The sequence below is a fragment of the Pseudophryne corroboree genome, chromosome 6 (genome assembly GCF_028390025.1).
Source record: "Pseudophryne corroboree isolate aPseCor3 chromosome 6, aPseCor3.hap2, whole genome shotgun sequence".
Classification (NCBI taxonomy): Eukaryota; Metazoa; Chordata; class Amphibia; order Anura; family Myobatrachidae; genus Pseudophryne; species Pseudophryne corroboree.
This window is the reverse complement of record NC_086449.1, coordinates 269,327,675-269,348,558: the sequence shown is the minus strand read 5'-3', so window position 1 is coordinate 269,348,558 and position 20,884 is coordinate 269,327,675. Positions and strand designations below refer to the sequence as shown.

At 45.4% G+C, this 20,884-nt stretch overlaps 1 protein-coding gene across 3 annotated transcripts in view; it reads right to left on the bottom strand.

Annotated features, from left to right (window-relative positions):
• ATP8B4 (ATPase phospholipid transporting 8B4 (putative)) overlaps window positions 1–14,948 on the bottom strand; it is a 498,700-nt gene extending 483,752 nt beyond the window's left edge. For all 3 annotated transcript variants that reach the window (XM_063926015.1, XM_063926016.1, XM_063926013.1), the window contains exon 1: window positions 14,566–14,948. The gene's annotated coding sequence lies outside the window, so the exon portion shown is untranslated. The remainder of the gene's footprint in view (window positions 1–14,565) is intronic.
• Window positions 14,949–20,884: the final 5,936 nt, after the last annotated feature.

The window sequence follows — 20,884 nt, the reverse complement described above, 5'->3', positions numbered from 1 at the left end:
GTCCTTCTTGGCCAATCCGGAACAATGAGTATTGTTCTCACTCCTCTTTTTCTTACGATTCTCAGCACCTTGGGTATGAGAGGAAGAGGAGGAAATACATAGACCGTCTGGAACACCCACGGTGTCACTAGTGCGTCCACAGCTATCGCCTGAGGGTTCCTTGACCTGGCGCAATACCTTTTTAGCTTTTTGTTGAGGCGGGATGCCATCATGTCCACCTGTGGCAGTTCCCATCGATTTGTAATCTGCGTGAAGACTTCTGGATAAAGTCCCCACTCTCCCGGGTGGAGGTCGTGCCTGCTGAGGAAGTCTGCTTCCCAGTTGTTCACTCCTGGAATGAACACTGCTGACAGTGCTTGCACGCGATTCTCCGCCCAACGAAGAATCCTGGTGGCTTCCGCCATCGCTACCCTGCTTCTTGTGCCTCCCTGGCGGTTTACATGAGCCACTGCGGTGATGTTGTCTGACTGAATCAGCACCGGTTGGTTGCGAAGCAGAGGCTCCGCTTGACTCAGGGCGTTGTATATGGCCCTTAGTTCCAGGATATTTATGTGCAGACAAGCCTCCTGACTTGACCACAACACTTGGAAGTTTCTTCCCTGAGTGACTGCCCCCATCCTCGGAGGCTCGCATCCGTGGTCACCAGGACCCAGTCCTGTATGCCGAACCTGCGGCCCTCGAGAAGGTGAGCACTCTGCAGCCACCACAGTAGAGATACCCTGGCCCTGGGGGACATGGTGATCAGCCGATGCATCTGAAGATGCGATCCGGACCACTTGTCCAACAGATCCCACTAAAGATCCTCGCATGGAACCTGCCGAAGGGAATGGCTTCGTATGATGCCACCATCTTTCCCAGGACTCGCGTGCAGTGATGCACCGACACCTGTTTCGGTTTTAAGAGGTCTCTGACTAGAGTCACGAGCTCCTGAGCCTTCTCCGCCGGGAAAAACACCTTCTTCTGGTCTGTGTCCAGAATCATGCCCAGAAAGGGCAGACGCATCGTAGGAATCAGCTGCGACTTTGGGATATTCAGAATCCAGCCGTGCTGTTGCAACACTTCCTGAGAGTGTGCTACGCTGATCAGCAACTGCTCTCTGGACCTCGCCTTTATGAGGAGATCGTCCAAGTATGGGATAATTGTGACTCCTTGCTTTCTCAGGAGCACCATCATTTCCGCCATTACCTTGGTAAATATTCTCGGTGCCGTGGAGAGCCCAAACGGCAACGTCTGGAATTGGTAATGACAGTCCTGTACCACAAATCTGAGGTACTCCTGATGAGGTGGATAAATGGGGACATGCAAGTAAGCATCCTTGATGTCCAGAGACACCATAAAATCCCCCTCTTCCAGGCTTGCAATGACCGCTCTGAGCGATTCCATTTTGAACTTGAATCTTTTCAGATAAATGTTCAGGGACTTTAAATTCAATATGGGTCTGACCGAACCGTCCGGTTTCGGTACCACAAACATTGTGGAATAGTATCCCCTTCCCTGTTGAAGAAGGGGAACCTTTACCACCACCTGCTGGAGATATAACTTGTGAATTGCCGCTAACACTACCTCCCTTTCCATGGGGGAAGCTGGCAGGGCCGATTTGAGGTAACGGTGAGGGGGCATCACTTCGAATTCCAGCTTGTATCCCTGAGACACAATCTGTATAGCCCAGGGATCCACCTGTGAGCGAACCGACTGGTGGCTGAAATTTCGGAGACGCACCCCCACCGCTCCTGGCTCCACCTGTGGAGCCCCAGCGTCATGCGGTGGATTTAGTGGAAGCCAGGGAGGACTTCTGTTCCTGGGAACTAGCTGTATGGTGCAGCTTCTTTCCTCTACCCCTGCCTCTGGCAAGAAAGGACGCACCTCTGACTTTCTTGCCTTTTTGTGATAGAAAGGACTGCATTTGGTAATACGGTGCTTTCTTAGGCTGTGAGGGAATATATGGCAAAAAATTTGACTTCCCAGCCGTAGCTGTGGAAACTAGGTCCGAGAGACCGTCCCCAAACAATTCCTCACCCTTGTAAGGTAAAACCTCCATGTGCTTTTTAGAGTCGGCATCACCTGTCCATTGCCGAGTCCACAGGACCCTTCTGGCAGAAATTGACATTGCATTTATTCTAGAGCCCAGTAGGCAAATGTCCCTCTGGGCATCCCTCATATATAGGACAGCGTCTTTTATATGCCCCAGGGTCAGTAAAATAGTATCCTTGTCCAAGGTATCCAGTTCCTCAGACAGATTATCTGTCCATGCTGCTACAGCACTACACATCCAGGCCGACGCAATTGCCGGCCTCAGTAGAGTACCTGAATGTGTATAAACAGACTTCAGGATACTTTCCTGCTTCCTATCCGCAGGATCCTTTAGGGAGGCCGTATCCTGTGACGGCAGGGCCACCTTCTTAGATAAGCGTGTCAGAGCTTTGTCTACCCTAGGGGAGGATTCCCAGCGCATCCTGTCCGTTGGCGGGAAAGGGTACGCCATAAGTAACCTTTTGGAAATCAGCACTTTCCTATTGGGGGAATCCCACGCTTTTTCACATAACTCATTTAACTCATGTGAAGGGGGAAAAGTCACCTCTTGCTTTTTCTCCCCATACATATAAACCCTCTTGTCAGGGACAGGGTTTACCTCTGATATGTGCAATACATCCTTCACTGCTATAATCATGTAGCGGATGGCTTTAGCCATTTTAGGCTGCAATTTTGCATCATCGTCATCGACACTGGAGTCAGAATCCGTGTCGATATCTGTGTCAACAATTTGGGATAGTGGGCGCTTCTGAGACCCTGACGGCCTCTGCGCTGTAGGATCAGGCATGGGCTGAGACCCCGACTGTCCCAAGGTTTCAGCTTTATCCAACCTTTTATGCAAGGAGTTTACATTATCATTTAACACCTTCCACATATCCATCCAATCAGGTGTCGGCGGAGACACGTCATTCATCTGCACCTGCTCTGCCTCCACATAGCCCTCCTCGTCAAACATGTCGACACAAGCGTACCGACACACCACACACACAGGGGATGCTCTATATGAGGACAGGACCCCCACAAGGCCTTTTGGAGAGACAGAGAGAGAGTATGCCAGCACACACCCCAGCGCTATATGACCCAGGAATCACACAGTAACTTAGTGTTTACCCAGTAGCTGCTGTATATATGATTAATGCGCTAAATTTATGTGCCCCCCCTCTCTTTTTACCCTCTTTCTACCGCGAGTCTGCAGGGGAGAGCCTGCGGAGCTTCCTCTCAGCGGAGCTGTGGAGAGAAAATGGCGCTGGTGAGTGCTGAGGAAGAAGGCCCCGCCCCCTCAGCGGCGGGCTTCTGTCCCGCGATTTTGTGTAAAAATAATGGCGGGGGCTCATGCATATTACAGTGCCCAGCTGTATATATGCTGCTTTGTTTGCCAGGAGGTACTCAATTGCTGCCCAGGGCGCCCCACCCTGCGCCCTGCACCCTACAGTGACCGGAGTGTGTGGGTTAGTGTGGGAGCAATGGCGCACAGCTACAGTGCTGTGCGCTACCTCATATGAAGACAGGAGTCTTCTGCCGCCGATTTTGACGTCTTCTTGCTTCAACCCGCCGGCTTCTGTCTTCTGGCTCTGCGAGGGGGACGGCGGCACGGCTCCGGGAACGGACGACCAAGGTTAAGTTCCTGTGTTCGATCCCTCTGGAGCTAATGGTGTCCAGTAGCCTAAGAAGCGCAACCTAGCCGCAGTTAGTAGGTTTGCTTCTCTCCCCTCAGTTTCACGTAGCAGAGAGTCTGTTGCCAGCAGAAGCTCTCTGAAAATAAAAAACCTAACTAAAATACTTTCTTATTAGCAAGCTCAGGAGAGCTCACTAAAATGCACTCAGCTCCTTCCGGGCACAGATTCTAACTGAGGTCTGGAGGAGGGGCATAGAGGGAGGAGCCAGTGCACACCAGTAGTACTAAATCTTTCTTGGAGTACCCAGTCTCCTGCGGAGCCCGTCTATTCCCCATGGTCCTTACGGAGTCCCCAGCATCCACTAGGACGTTAGAGAAAATATATATATGTTTTTCACACCCGCAGCATTACTGCGGGTAATTGGATACCCCTCAAAATGTTCATTTTAAATACTTTGTTGAGAATCCTTTGCAGGCAATGACTGCATGAAGACTGGCACCCATGGGCATTACCAAATGCTGGGTTTTCTGCTTTGTTATGCTTTGCCAGGCTTTTACTGCAGCTGTCTTCAGTTGTTGTTATTTAGCGGGTCTTTCTGTCTTTACTTTTGTCTTCAGCAAGTGAAATGCATGCTCAGTTGGGTTTAGGTCTGGTGTAGAATATTCCACTTTTTTGCCTTAAAAAGCTCCTGAGTTACTTTTGCAGTATGTTTTGCATTGTCTATATGTACGTTGAAGTGCCATCCAATCAGCTGAAATTGCGAAACTGAGCAGACATTATATCCCTATGCACTTCAGAATTCATCCAGCTGCTTCTGCCTTATGTCACATCATCAGTACTAGTGACCCATGCATTCACTATGTTTTCCAGATGATGTGGTATGCTTCAGATCATGAGCCATTCCAAGCCTTCTCCATACTTTTTTTTTCACACCTTTGTGGTACAGGTTGATGTGTTCCAGAACTGAGATGGCTTTTTTAGATGTATTTTGGTCTAACCGTGACTTTCCAATCTTGATGATTATGAATAGTTTGCCCCTTGTGGCGTTTGCACTTGTGAAGTCTTCTCTTTATGGTAAACTTGGATGATGATATGCCTACCTCCTGAAGTGTGCTCTTCACTTGGTTGGATGTTGTGATGTTGATTTTCTTTACCATGAAAAGGAACCTGCAATCACCCACCACTGTTGTCTTCCCCAGACATCCAGGCCTTTTTGTGTTGCAGAGCTCACCAGTGGATTCTTTTTTTCTCAGAATGAACTGTTTATTTGGACACTCAAAGGTTCCTGCTATCACTCTGATGGATTTATTTTTATTTTTGTGGCCTACAGATGGCTTGTTTCACTTGCATTGAGAGCTCCTTTGACTGTGTGTTGTGGGTTCACAGCAACAGTTTCTAAATGCGAATGCCACACTTGCTGTGGAATTCAACTGTATTGTGCGTGCCACTAATTAATGGGCACCCGACAGAGCAATTTAACAGTTTCAGGTGCCCTATCATTATAGTGCTTGTTGCGCCCCAAAGCCCTGGGTTTAGTATAGTGGCTAAACCAGTCTAAAAGTCCTGGTTGTAGTGCTCACACCACAGACTTTGCACATATTTCTGCTCACTACCACAGGAGGCTGTGAGCAGAAATGTGGGCACCCAAGGCATTGTTACTGAATTTCTCCGCTGGGCACCCATTCATTGAACTCCCCCATTGGAATGAACTCCAGACCTTTCACCTGCTTAATAGATAAATAGCAAAGGAATAGTCCAGACCTGTAGAAGATACAGCTTTTGAGTCAATTGGCCAATTACTTTTGGTCCCTTGAAAAAGAGGGGGCTACATATTAAACAGCTATAATTCCTAAACCCTTCCTCCAATGTGGATGTGAATACCCTCAAAGCTGATACTCTGCACATTAAAATCAAAATCATTATATAAATGTAACTTGAATATGTTAAGGTACATAGCTAAAATAACAAATTGTGTCTGTGTCCAAATATATATGGACCTAACTGAGGGGGTAATTCAGAGTTGATCGCAGCAGCAAATTTGTTAGCAGTTGGGCAAAACCATGTGCACTGCAGGTCTGGCAGATATAACATTTGCAGAGAGAGTTAGATTTGGGTGGGTTATTTTGTTTCTATGCAGGGTAAATATTGGCTGCTTTATTTTTACACCTGTGACTGGAGTAGTACGTAAAGCATGTGAAATAGATGCCAACGGCAAATTGCCTCAGGCAACAATAGCTTCAAAGAATATATGAAAGCTAATGCTATACGACCTGTACCGGGGGCAGCCCGCCGTGCGAATTCAGCGGGATACCCATGGGGTTCCTTCCTGACGTACGTTTCGCCGGTTGGCTTGTTCACAGAGGGGAGAGTTTCAGCTGTTCCCCCCTGTGAACAAGCCAACCGGCGAAACGTACTACTCCAGTCACAGGTTTACTTATAGTGTTCTATGTGAAACAAGCTGTTCAGGTTATCAGCAGGAGCGAACACAGAGACATCCCAGTGAAGGGGATTTTGGTGGTCATTCCGAGTTGATCGCTCGCTAGCAGTTTTTAGCAGCCGTGCAAACGCTAAACCGCCGCCCTCTGGGAGTGTATTTTAGCTTAGCAGAAGTGCAAACGAAAGGATCGCAGAGCGGCTACAAAAAAAAAAATGTGCAGTTTCAGAGTAGCTCCAGACCTACTCCTAGCTTGCGATCCCTTCAGACTGTTCAGTTCCGGATTTGATGTCACAAACACGCCCTGCGTTCGGCCAACCACGCCTGCATTTTTCCTGGCACGCCTGCGTTTTTTCAAACACTCCCTGAAAACGGTCAGTTGACATCCAGAAACGCCCCTTTCCTGTCAATCACTCTACGGCTGGCATTGTGACTGAAAAACGTCGCTAGACCTTGTGTAAAAATACATCGGCCGTTGTGAAAGTACGTTTTGCGTGTGCGCACTGCGCTGCATACGCAGTAGTGCCACTTTTTTACTTAATCGCTGCACTGTGAACATTTTTCACTAGCGATCAACTCGGAATGACCCCCTTTGTTAGGTGATTTACACAGATCCATGGCACTTTATGCAATTATTATTTGAAACTGTTAAGTTATGGTGTCTATATAGAGATATAATGGTGTGTTAAAGAGACACTTATTAGCCCTACTACAATTGCAGTAATTCTTTGCTCAAATTGTGTCTCTTTTCAATCTGTTAGCATATGGGCTATCAGTACCAATATCACATTACTAACTTTTATGTAACCCCCCCCCCCCCCCCACACTAGGAGTCTGTTTCTTTTCCTTCAATCCCAGAGTTGTGGAGTGTCCGTAACTCTCTCATTGGCTGCGCTGATCTTAGTGTCAGCAGCCAAAAGCAGAAGTGAATGAGAGACACTACGAAACACTCTGGTACTATCTGCAATTCTAAAGGTTGGCGTGAGTAAGGGTCTCTCACCCCGTATATAATGCGATAGCACATACGGGGCAGCAGAACCACGAAATACGCTGCAAGGCCTTGCCTTTTACCTATCCTGATCTACAGCTGTAATCAATTTACCTGTGACACGGGCTTAGGCCCTAAGGAACAATCACAATGCCTGTACCTTTTTAATATGTTGTTATATGTTTAGTGTGTCATATTTCGCCTTTTAGTTAAGGAGTTTTTATTCTCCAACCTCTTTAGCCATAATTTCAATAAAAGTTATGTTTTATAATTAATTTGATTCAATTTGGGTATTGTGTGCACTGGAGAGTGCCGCACTGTAGGCGAGTCCTTTTTGCCTTCTCTAGGTACAGGTTGAGTATCCCTTATCCAAAATGCTTGGGACCAGAGGTATTTTGGATATGGGATTTTTCCGTATTTTGGAATAATTGCATACCATAATGAGATATCATGGTGATGGGACCTAAATCTAAGCACAGAATGCTTTTATGTTACATATACACCTTATACACACAGCATGAAGATAATTTTAGCCAATATTTTTAATTACTTTGTGCATTAAACAAAGTGTGTCTACATTCACACAATTCATTTATGTTTCATATACACCTTATACACACAGCCTGAAGGTCATTTAATACAATATTTTTAATAACTGTGTGTATTAAACAAAGTTTGTGTACATTGAGCCATCAGAAAACAAAAGTTTCACTATCTCACTCTCATTCAAAAAAGTCCGTATTTCGGAATATTACGTATTTCGGATATTTGGATATGGGATACTCAACCTGTATTTGTTTGTATACTGTTGAAAACATTTGCAGATTGGAGATAGAGGTAACATTCTATGCAAAGTGATATTAAAAAAAAAAAATCATACTGATCTTAAACAGCTGAAGAATTTCAATCTGCATTACTACCTAATATCGGTTTGTTAGAGTAACTGTCACCACTATCAGCTCGGTATCGCAGGAGCTCTATCCTACGTGTAAAAGATTGTAAAAGATCTGTTAAAACTGGCACATCTTTTTGTACGTTTACCTTTCAATATGCGGTAATTCAGTCTACAGTACATCCACCACAAGCTTAAGCACAGTGCCGCATTGCCAGCAGTTAAAACCATTTAGCTGCAAGTTGAGATCAGTCTCACTTTTGTGCCCCTCTGAATAAATCTAGAAAGATGTATGTGACTCATGATATCCATGCTTGAGACGTCTGTTAGATCAAGCATTGTTCTAATATTTAAATGTTACCACCTGCTTCTTTGACTCCATGCAGCCATTTTTCCAGGTCGCCTCCATTGTGGTAATGTCAAAATGGCAAAACACTGAAGTTCACCACATTACAATGGCTGCAGTGGTGTGATGCGAACAGGAGAGATTTCTCCAGTTGCGGATTCTAATGGTGCCCCCCCACGGTGACATCTGTGTTACACCCGAATTTGACTACAGTACAATATGTAATGTATGCAATGTAGTACAAAAATACCTGGTTGCACATACTATTTTCCTTGCGATATTGACCATGCGGGAGCGCGTATCGCATCACAAGGAAAAATAAACATGGTGCGTTTTGAACTAGACGCAATGCAATTTGAACTAAAAAGATCAAATCACACGCGATAATCGCACCGTGTGTGGGCACCAAAATGCAGATTTAATATTTAAAAAAGCACAGAAGGGCAACTGTAGATTGGTTGGGGTTTTATTTTGGACCAAGTGATAAGATAGCTATGTGTGAGGGGGTCTGTATATTTTTATTTTTGCATGGTCTCTTTTTTTTGCAACTAAGAAATGTAACATTATTATTGGATTACATCAGCGTGCTGCTGTTTGTTTGGACTTTAGAAGTAACTGCCTGGACATATATGTAACACCCTAAGGTCAGTGGCACACGGCCAATTTTTCCACTGTAATTGGGTTAGTATAAAAAATAATTGCAGTGCAAAATCACAGATTTGTTCCCATAGGTAACCATGAAGGATTTGTTCCCACCTGTCCATAACCACCTGAAAAGTACATTAAAAATATAATAAGTGAATTCTCAGGGGCTCATTCCCTCTACAGTGTTCTCAAATTTTTCTACTCAGCACAGCTTATTTCTCATGCGTTCACATGTGCTACTAGTACAATAGATTGTATTGGTAAGAAAGCAACGCCTGAAAGATGTGCAAAGCGTTTTTATCCATTATCTCAGGGCATTGGCAGGAACAGGCCCTAAATAACTGGAGAATACCCCTAAGTATTTTCCTTTAGTGATTTAGTATATTTTAAATATTAGTATATTTGAAATACATGAACACAGTAATTCCACTGTTAAGCAGAGATTTGAAGACAGGTTTGTTTCTCTCATATCAAACCCCAAAATCCCCTGAAACACACTACGGTCCGGCCTGATGCAGAGAGAAAGCAGTTCGCGAAAAAAAACAATGAAAAAAAACAAAACAATTTATTCCCATATGCAGAGATGTGTGCAGTCCGACACCAGTGGGTTGTGTCCAGTTTACAGACGTGTCACAATTACTTACACCAATGTTTTTAACCACTTGTTTTGCTTGAAAAATATGCATATGCTATTCCGTATTAAAACAAAATGCAAAAAAAACTTTCCAATACAGAGGAAACAATTCTATGTTTGCCTAAAAAAACTTTAAAGCTAAAATATGCATATAAAAGCATAAGGTATTCTATGAGCGCTAGCGAGTCTATTACATTCAGCCAATCATGAGTAGTTTGCTAGTGCAACCAACAAACATCATCAATATCATCTGATATTTTTACGCCAGTCATGTGACTAAGGGCCTAATTCAGATCTGATCGTAGCATCAAATTTGTTAGCAGAAACCCTGTGCAGTGCAGGTGGGGCAGATATAACATGTGCAGAGAGAGTTAGATTTGTGTGGGTTATATTGTTTCTGTGCAGGGTAAATACTGGCTGCTTTATTTTTACACTGCAATTTAGATTTCAGTATGAACACACCCCACCCACATCTAACTCTCTCTGCACATGTTATATCTGCCCCCCATACAGCGCACATGGGGATGGGGGGGGGGGGGGTAATTCAGACCTGATCGCTCGCTAGCTGTTTTTTTGCTGTCCTGCGATCACATAGTCACCGCCAACCGGGGTGTGTATTTTAGCTGTGCAAGTGTGCGATCGCATGTGCAGCGGTACAAAAAGATTTTGTGCAGTTTCTGAGTAGCCCAGGACTTACTCAGCCGCTGCGATCACTTCAGCCTGTCCGGGGCCGGAAATTGATGCCAGACACTCGCCCTGCAAACGCTTGGGAAGGCCTGTGTTTTTCCAACCACTCCCAGAAAACGGTCAGTTGACACCCACAAATGCCTTCTTCCTGTCAATCGCCTTGCGATCGCCCTTTGCGAATGGATTCATTGCAGAGCAACGAACCGCTTTGTACCTGTGCAACGCGCCTGCGCATTGTGGTGCATATGCATGCGCAGTTCTGACCTGATCGCTGAGCTGCAAAAAACGCTAGCGATCGATCAGGTCTGAATTACCCCCTTGGTTTTGCCCATCTGCTAACAAATTTGCTGCTACGATCAGGTCAGAATTAAGCCCTTGGTTTTGCCCATCTGCTAACAAATTTGCTGCTACGATCAGGTCTGAATTACCCCCTTGGTTTTGCCCATCTGCTAACAAATTTGCTGCTACGATCAGGTCAGAATTAGGCCCTTGGTCCTCTATTTGCAATTGCGCAACACCACTCTATACTATAGACCACTTTAAAATGACAAATGGGAAGTCAATGGGCAGAGTTCAATCTTTTATCGCACCCGGTCTCCCATCTAAAGTGATGGGAGATCGCAGAAGCAATTGAATAGCTCCATTTAGTACCATCTACTGGCTGCCGGCGCTAAAAGACAATTGAATTCCGCCCAACATGTTGGGGAGAGGGGAGGGAAGGGGTATCACCTTTGCAAATAAACTCACCGATTTGAATCTGTCCTGAAAAGTATGCAGTAGAAAATGTCTCTTTAGCTGGGTATACATTCAAGGTCGGAGCAAAATATTGCTCCTTCATTCATTACAAATGCCGCGGTGGCTAGTGTTATTGCCCAGATGGCCATGCAGCAGGGCCGACCGGGCAATGTTGCTAGCGACCGTGGACAACAGCACATCACCAACTGGAAAGGACAACTGAGGCCGATATTGTCTCAGTGTGTACCCAGCTTTAGTCCCTAGAGCAGGCATTCCCAACCCTGGTCCTCAAGGCACACTAACAGTCCAGGTTTTAGTGATATCCATGCTTGAGCACAGGTGACTTAATTGGTACCTCAGTTATTTTGATTTAACCATTTGTGCTGAAGTCTGGATATCACTAAAACCTGCACTGCTAGTGTGCCTTGAGGACCAAGTTTGGAAGTACCTGCCGCAAAGTTATATCACAATAGTGAATTCAGCTTAGTTGAAAAATAATCAAAGCTTTATAAGAGGAACAATTTTCTTAACAAGCTGCTAAAATGATTTTAATTGCTTAATGCAGTGGTTCCCAAACTGTGTGCCGTGGCACCCTGGGGTGCCGCGGGACACTTGCAGGGGTGCCTCGGGTTGGTGGTCCAGGACCAATTCAAAATATTTATTATCCATGTAATAGGAAAAACTAGTACTTGTGGCTGCCAGTCATAAAATATGCGTACAAACAGAAGCAAATCTTGTCCCTCACCACATAACTGAACCTAAGTATGACATATAAACATAATTTACTTAATTTCATATTTTTTTTATAAATTTCCCAATTAAAAACTTTAGGACTAGGGGTGCCGTGATAAAAATTCTGATACTCTAGGGCGCCGTGATTAAAAAAAGTTTGGGAACCACTGGCTTAATGTGTGATGCTGCCAGAGGTTTTGACAAAATATGCAGCATTTTCTTCCAGTAATATTCTCATTATGAACAACTTCAACTATAGTGTGACTGACATGTAAAACCATTTTTCACTATGTAATTTGCATTATAATTTCTGGTTAATACAATGAGAAAACAAATAGCTAGTGTGACATAAGGTGCTTGGTGAAAGACATCGCCTAGTGTAACCCCTACCGGGCCAGGCCGCCCGATGGCAGGCATACACACCGTGATATCACTAATGATATCGCACAGTGAGGTCATGCGGCGGCCAGCCAGAGCACGCAGCTTTGGACGATGAGTCCAAATCGAGCTGCATGCACGGCCAAGCCTGAGGGTCGTTAACGATCCGCGCATCATATGGAGGCATACACACTGGGCAATATAGTAAACTGTATCGCTCAGGAGAGGAAAAATTATATAGTTCACTATATCACTAAGTGTGTACCCACCAATAGACTTTAAATAACACAAAACAGTCATCCCTAAAAAAAAATGCAGACAACACACATACATACAATTATTGTGACATGATACTTTCACCATTCATGTGAAGAAAAGCACAATAAATATACATGGGATTAGGCCATTGTATTAACAGAAATATCTGTGTTTCATACATGGTCGTATTCTATACAAACCTAATGTACTATATGTATAGCAGATATTATACATACACATATAATATATGCCCTGAGATGGGAAAATATTTATCACACTGTCAATAAATTAACAATGCCAGAAGCGGCAGTACCTCATATTGTTGGCACATTTTAAAAAGCCCAATCAATATTTCTGATCTTGAAGGGTGATTCCTGGCACCCGATAGCCTTCTCTGCTCTTGCTATAATTATCTTGCCCTTCTGTCTATCTTATCTTGCTATATAATTCACATTAATTACCTTGCTCCTTCTTTCCTTAAGACTGCAGTCCCTCGTACATGAAGATTCAACAAACAAGGAAATGGCTACAGTATGTCACCCAAACATCCCAGTGTCAGAGTTTCAGGACAGTGTTTGCAGCATCCTGAGTCATCTACCTTACTACACAAACCATAGTCCTCAATGTATTCATGGGCCAAGTACTGTGATTAGCAACTCTTCCTGATGTGACCCATAATATTATCTCGTCAGTGCACCGGGAGAAGTATATACAGAATATAAGGGACATCATGTTGTCTCGTCAGTGCACCGGGAAAATTATATACAGAAATATAAGGGGCATCATATTGTCTCGTCAGTGCACCGGGAAAATTATATAAAGACTATAAGGGGCATCATATTGTCTCGTCAGTGCACCGGGAGAAGTATATACAGAATATAAGGGACATCATGTTGTCTCGTCAGTGCACTGGGAGAAGTATATCCAGTATAAAAGGGACATCATATTGTTTCATCAGTGCACCTGGAGAAGTATATACAGAATATAAGGAACATCATTTTGTCTCGTCAGTGCACCTGGAGAAGTATATACAGAATACAAGGGACATCATATTGTCTTGCAGTGCACTGGGAGAAGTATATACAGAATATACGGGCGATCATATTGTCTCGCAGTGCAGCGGGAGAAGTATATACAGAATATAAGGGACATCATATTGTCTCGCAGTGCGCCTGGAGAAGTATATACAGAATATAAGGGACATCATATTGTCTCGCAGTGCGCCTGGAGAAGTATATACAGAATATAAGGGACATCATAATGTCTAATGTCAGTGCACCTGGAGAAGTATATACAAGATATAAGGGACATCATATTGTCTTGCAGTGCACTGGGAGAAGTACAGTATATACAGGATATAAGGGACATCATATTGTCTCGCAGTGCACCGGGAGAATTATATACAGGATATAAGGGACATCATACTGTCTCGCAGTGCACTGGGAGAAGTATATACAGAATATAAGGGACATCATATATTGTCTCACAGTGCACAGGGAGAGGTATATACAGAATAAAAGCAAAGACAGAGTTAACAAGAAGAAAATAACAGTACTGTAGTAGTTATGTGACACCCATATAGCCCATCACCGAGTAGCGTACAGTATCACCCGCATAGACAGGACATAGGCTTTTCTTTATATGATATAAACAATTTTTTGTAAGTGTCTATTGGAAAAAATATAAAATACACATTTATCTGGAGTAGACTCAAGTTCTAAAAAGCTTCAAATCAATCACATAATACAATATAAATAGAATCCTCATCACATTTTCCAGCAACAGCCAGAGGCATAAAGAGCAGCCAGTGATGAGGAGAGCACCAGCCTGCTGTGTACACACAGGAATAAGGAAACCACTGGTATAAATGAACGCAACGCAAAAGGGTCTTCTTGTCATGCGTGGGGGAGGGTGACTGAGAACATCACCCACTGTAACTTTAGGGGATAGGTGAAGACACTGGGGTGGTGGCATTGGCTGCACGGGGCTCTGATCTAGGTGGTGGGTGTAGGGTCACTGGGGCAACACATCACCCACACAGGTATAGAAAAAAAACAAACAGAAGAGCCCCCGTTCTCTCCACGCAAGTACAGGCCTGCAGTCAGTGTGTGAGATGGCGTGCATGGAGGGAGGGGGAGCCAAACGTTGCCCACTCAGTCATCCCATCGCTCCTGCCCGGGCGAACTTACCGCGAATGTAGCCCGTTAGGTAAACAATCATCTTCCAGCGGGGAGAAGGTGGGGCCGTGCCGGGTCGGGAGCTCCGGGCTGAGGATGAAGTCACAGCCCGAGTAGGAGGCGCTCCAGACAGGGGAGACTCAGTGCTTCCGCTGCCTGTGAGTGCTCCTGCGATGCCTCAGCCTCATCACCACACTACGCCGCTGCTCCTGTGTCTCCTGGGGCTCCTCTCACTCCCTTCCCTGTCCCCTACCTGTGCTGCCTTCACCTCCCACCACATCTCACCCCTATCCTCAGGCTGTTATGTCACAGGTGAACCACAGCAGTTGAGATATGAAAGAAAAAAAATCATATATAACATTTAAAAATAAATAAAAAAGTATAGAATGTGTAAAGAACAAATGTGTACTGGTATCTGGGAAAATATTCTGCCCATAGCACTTTTACCTTACATTTCACAGCACTACTAGGCACAGGCCAATTTGGTTGAGGCGGGGCACTAGGCAACAGGGAATTGCTGGTGATGGACCGCTATATCGTTGAACGATATAGCACTCAACAATATAGTGCGTACACACTGAACGTTATCATTCACCAGTAACGTTCAGTGACATCACCGCCGGCATTCCTGAACATGCAGCTCAGCCCCGACATTGATGTATCAATATTGGTGATCGCTGAACGGCGTGTGGGAGCGCGCATCATTCATCGGTCACCAATATTGCCACCATACACACTGGACGATATAAGCCTAAAAATAAAAACAATAAAGACATGTCGTTATCGTGTATTTTTTTAGGCTATAATCGCCTAGTGTGTTCCCCCCCCCCCTCCCTTTAACCTTATTTTAAGAACACTGAATACGTAACCTTGTCGTGATGAGGGATATTGAGCAGGACAAGGCTAATTTTAATGTCTATAAAAGCTAACAGGTGTTTTGGTTTCACTGGGAACATTTTTTTTTTTTTTTCCATTTTTATTACTTCATAGTCTGGTGTCCACACGAATCAAAGGGCCAAGGCACTTCCATTAAAACATGCCTCATATCATTATGTTGCCTCTGCCAGTCGTGATGTCATGATGATGTAAAAGGGGTTAGGTACGAAATCCCTGCAGTCAGAATATCGACAGCGGGAGTCTGACGGTGAGAATCCCGAGGGATCATTGTCAGGGCCATCTTAACATACAGGCACACTGGGCAGTTTCCCAGGGCCCCACGATTCTAGTGGCCTTTGGGGCCTCCAGAACTTTTTGGGAGGCAGGTAGAGAATGCTGTTCAGCCCTTGTGAATGTGAAATAAGAATGACGTTAAGACGACCCTGATTGCAGTAAGTATTTTTACCCTAGACCTAACCCACCCCTCCTGCAGCCTAACTCTGGGCCTAATGCAGACCTTATCGCAGCAGCAAATATGTTAGCTAATGGGCAAAACCATGTGCACTGCAGGGGGGGAAGATATAACATGTGCAGAGAGAGTTAGATTTGGGTGGGGTGTGTTCAAATTGATGTCCCACCTGCAGTGCACATGGTTTTGCCCATTAGCTAACTAATTTGCTGCTGCGATCAGGTCTAAATTATGTAATCTAACCATCCCCTAACCATCCTATCCGAATCCAGTAGCTGTTTACAACCACAGGCCTTGCACTGATACCCAGTTTTTTGTCTACTGGTTCACTTTGTGTACACTTTAAAAACTGCCATCCACAAACATTTCACCAGTCCAGCCGTTTTGCTAATGTTCACACCACTGCTGCAACTGCTAACAATCATTCCACATTCAAAGTTCGTCAGTTCACATAACTTACCCATTATTTCATGAGTGATGCACTTCATTTGTCTCTACATACCTTAACCTTTTAGTCTTCAGGCTGCATTAGCATTTTTCTGTGGAACAGCTACTTTACAAAAAATTGCCTGGTGGTAATAATAATTTGGCTAGTCAGTGTATATACAGGGTCAGTTCTAGCCCTTTTGGCGACCCGGGCGGGAAATAGGGGTGTGGCTTCATGCAGGGGGCGTGGTCAGTTACGCCCCCTGTAGAGTTGCCCCCTGTAGAGTAGCGCCGCTTACACACAAAAAAAAATAATTAATACTTACTATCCCCGCTCATGATTCCCGACCACTGCAGACCTCCGCCGGCGCCGCTCCTCTCCTCGGATCTATGGGAGAGACGTCATTACGTCTCTCCCATAGCACAGCATAAATAGACACTAGAGGTCAATTATGACCCCTAGCGTCTGTGTCAGTCCCACAATGCTATGCGGTGCGCGATGACATCATCGCGCACCGCACAGCAAAGGTTCTCTCCACGAAGGGAAACTAGACGGGTGGCGTCTAGTTCCCTTCACAGTGGGGGACACAGCGGACACAGCGGGGGGCACAGTAGCGAATCTTGCCATGGTGCGGCACCCTCCGGATGGCGCCGGCGCCTTCCAGTAGGCGGCGCCCCGGGCAAAAGTCCTGCTTGCCCGTGGCAAGATCCGCTACTGTGTATATATACACTATGGGGCTAATTCCGACCCGATCGTACGCTGCACTTCCTCGCAGCGGTGCGATCACGTCTGGAATGCGCATGCGTGGCTGACAGCGGAAAAAGCGGTCGCAGCGGCGACCGCAAGAAGATTGACTGCAGGAAGGCATTCCAGGGCGTCAACTGACCGTTGGAGGCCGTTTTCGGGGAGTGGTAAGAAAAACACAGGCGTGTCCAGACGAACGGAGTGCGGATGTCTGACGTCAAAGCCCAGCCCATCATCGCTGGATCCGTCACACAGGGTAAGTATGTCCAGGGCTGGTCTTGTTTTGTAGGAAACCTTTTTAGCGTAGCAGGGCTGCACAACCGATCGCAGCCCTGCTATGCTAAAATACACTCCCTCATAGGCGGAGATTAGTTGATCGCACCAGCAGCAAAAAGTTACTTGGTGCGATCAACTCGGAATGAGGGCCTTTACGTACAAAAGTATTCGGACGCCTGACCATTACACCAACAGGGCTATAATGACATTGTATTAAAATACATATAATTTAATATGGAGTTGGCTCCCCTTTTGCAGCAATAACAGCTTCCACTCTTCATGGAAGGCTTTCCACAAGATTTCGGAGTGTTATTGCTGAAATTTGTGCCCATTCATTCTGTAGAGCATTTATGAGGTCAGGCACTAATGTTGGATGAGAAGGCCTGGTTCGCAATCTCTGTTCCAGTTCATTCCAAAGGTGCTCGATAGGGTTGAGATCAGGGCTCTGCGTGAACCAGTCAAGTTCTTCCACACCGAACTCATCAAACCATGGTGGTCATTCCGAGTTGTTCGCTCACTAGCTGTTTTTAGCAGCCATGCAAACGCTCTGCCACCTCCCACTGGGAGTGTATTTTAGCTTAGCAGATGTGCGAACGAAAATATCGCAGAGCGGCGGCAAACTTATTTTGTGCAGTTTTAGAGTAGCTCAATACCTACTCAGCGCTTGCGATCACTTCAGACTGTTCAGTTCCTGTTTTGACGCCACAAACATGCCCTGCATTCGCACAGCCACGCCTGCGTTTTTCCTGGCACGCCTGCGTTTTTTCGAACACTCCCTGAAAACGGTCAGTTGCCACCCAGAAACGCCCACTTCATGTCAATCACTCTGCGGTCTGCAGTGCGACTGAAAAGCTTCGCTAGACCCTGTGTGAAACTACATCGGCCGATGTAAAAGTACATTGCGTGTGCGCATTGCGCCGCATACGCATGCGCAGAAGTGCCTTTTTTTGCCTCATCACTGCAGAGCGAACGAAAGCAGCTTGCGATCAACTCGGAATGACCACCCATGTCTTTATAGTCCTTGCTTTGTGCACTGGTGCACAGTCATGTTGCAATAGAAAAGGACCTTCCCCAAACTGTTGCCACAAAGTTGGAAGCATAGCATTGTCCAAAATGTCTTGGTATGCTGAAAGCATTAAGATTGCCCTTCACTGGAGATAAGGGGCCTAGCCCAAACCATAAGAAACAGCCTCATACCATTATTTCTCCTCCACCAAACTTCACAGTTGGCATAATGAAGTCAGCCAGGTATCGTTCTCCCGGCATCCGCCAAACCCAGATTCGCCCATCTGTCTGCCAAACAGAAGCGTGATTTGTCACTCCACAGAACACGTTTCCACTGCTCCACAGTCCAGTGTCGGTGAGCTTTCCACCACTCCATCCGATGATTGGCATTGGACTTAGTGATGTGAGGCTTACATGCAGCTGCTTGGCCATGGAAACCCATTCCCGTCGCTCAATTTTTGTGCTTACATTAATTCCAGTGGAAGTTCACAGCTCTTCAGCTATGGAATCAGCTGAGCGTTGGCTTCTTTTACACAGTCGTTAACCCCGCTCCGTGATATTACGTGAACTTCCGCTTAGTGGCTGAGTTGCGGTTGCTCCTAAACGCTTCCACTGTGTAATATTGGGCCTAATTCTGAGTTGATCGCAGCAGCAAGTTTGTTAGCAGTTGGGCATAAACCATGTGCACTGCAGGGGGGGGAGGCAGATATAACATGTGCAGAGAGAGTTAGATTTGGGTGGGGTGTATTCAAACTGAAATCTAAATTGCAGTGTAAAAATAAAGCAGCCGGTATTTACCCTGCACAGAAACAAAATAACCCACCCAAACCTAACTCTCTCTGCAAATGTTATATCTGGCCCCCCTGCCCCCCCTGCAGTGCACATGGTTTTACCCAACTGCTAACAAACTTGCTGCTGTGATCAACTCAGAATTACCCCCATTATCACTTGCAGTTGACCGTGGAATATCCAGCAGGGATGAAATTTCACAAACGATCTTATTGCAAAGGAGGCATCCTATCACAGTCCCATGCTTGAAGTCAACAAGCTCTTCAGAACGACCCATTTTGTATCACAAATGTTTGCAAATGGAGACTGCACAGATGGGTACTTGATTTTATACATCTGTGTCAACGGGTCTGAGAGAAACACATTAATTCAATTATAACCAGGTGTGGCCAAATACTTTTGTATTTATGTATGTGTGTATAGATCGGTCATTGGGGGTAATTCAGACCTGATCGTAGCAGTAAATTTGTTAGCAGTTGGGCAAAACCATGTGCACATACTAGAGATGAGCGGGTTCGGTTTCTCTGAATCCGAACCCGCACGAACTTCATGTTTTTTTTCACGGGTCCGAGCGACTCGGATCTTCCCGCCTTGCTCGGTTAACCCGAGCGCGCCCAAACGTCATCATGACGCTGTCGGATTCTCGCGAGGCTCGGATTCTATCGCGAGACTCGGATTCTATATAAGGAGCCGCGCGTCGCCGCCATTTTCACACGTGCATTGAGATTGATAGGGAGAGGACGTGGCTGGCGTCCTCTCCGTTTAGAATAGATTAGAGAGACACTTGATTTACTAATTTTGGGGAGCATTAGGAGTACTCAGTACAGTGCAGAGTTTTGCTGATAGTGACCACCAGTTTTATTTATAATCCGTTCTCTGCCTGAAAAAAGCGATACACAGCACACAGTGACTCAGTCACATACCATATCTGTGTGCACTGCTCAGGCTCAGGCCAGTGTGCTGCATCATCTATTATCTATATATAATATTATATATATCTGATTATCTGTCTGACTGCTCAGCTCACACAGCTTATAATTGTGGGGGAGACTGGGGAGCACTACTGCAGTGCCAGTTATAGGTTATAGCAGGAGCCAGGAGTACATAATATATTATATAGTGAGTGACCACCAGACACACAGTGCAGTTTATTTAATATATCCGTTCTCTGCCTGAAAAAAGCGATACACACAGTGACTCAGTCAGTCACATACCATATCTGTGTGCACTGCTCAGGCTCAGGCCAGTGTGCTGCATCATCTATATATATTATATATCTGTCTGACTGCTCAGCTCACACAGCTTATAATTGTGGGGGAGACTGGGGAGCACTACTGCAGTGCCAGTTATAGGTTATAGCAGGAGCCAGGAGTACATAATATTATATTAAAACAGTGCACACTTTTGCTGCAGGAGTGCCACTGCCAGTGTGACTAGTGACCAGTGACCTGACCACCAGTATATATAATATTAGTAGTATACTATCTCTTTATCAACCAGTCTATATTAGCAGCAGACACAGTACAGTGCGGTAGTTCACGGCTGTGGCTACCTCTGTGTCGGCACTCGGCAGCCCGTCCATAATTGTATATACCACCTAACCGTGGTTTTTTTTTCTTTCTTTATACATACATACTAGTTACGAGTATACTATCTCTTTATCAACCAGTCTATATATTAGCAGCAGACACAGTACAGTGCGGTAGTTCACGGCTGTGGCTACCTCTGTGTCGGCACTCGGCAGC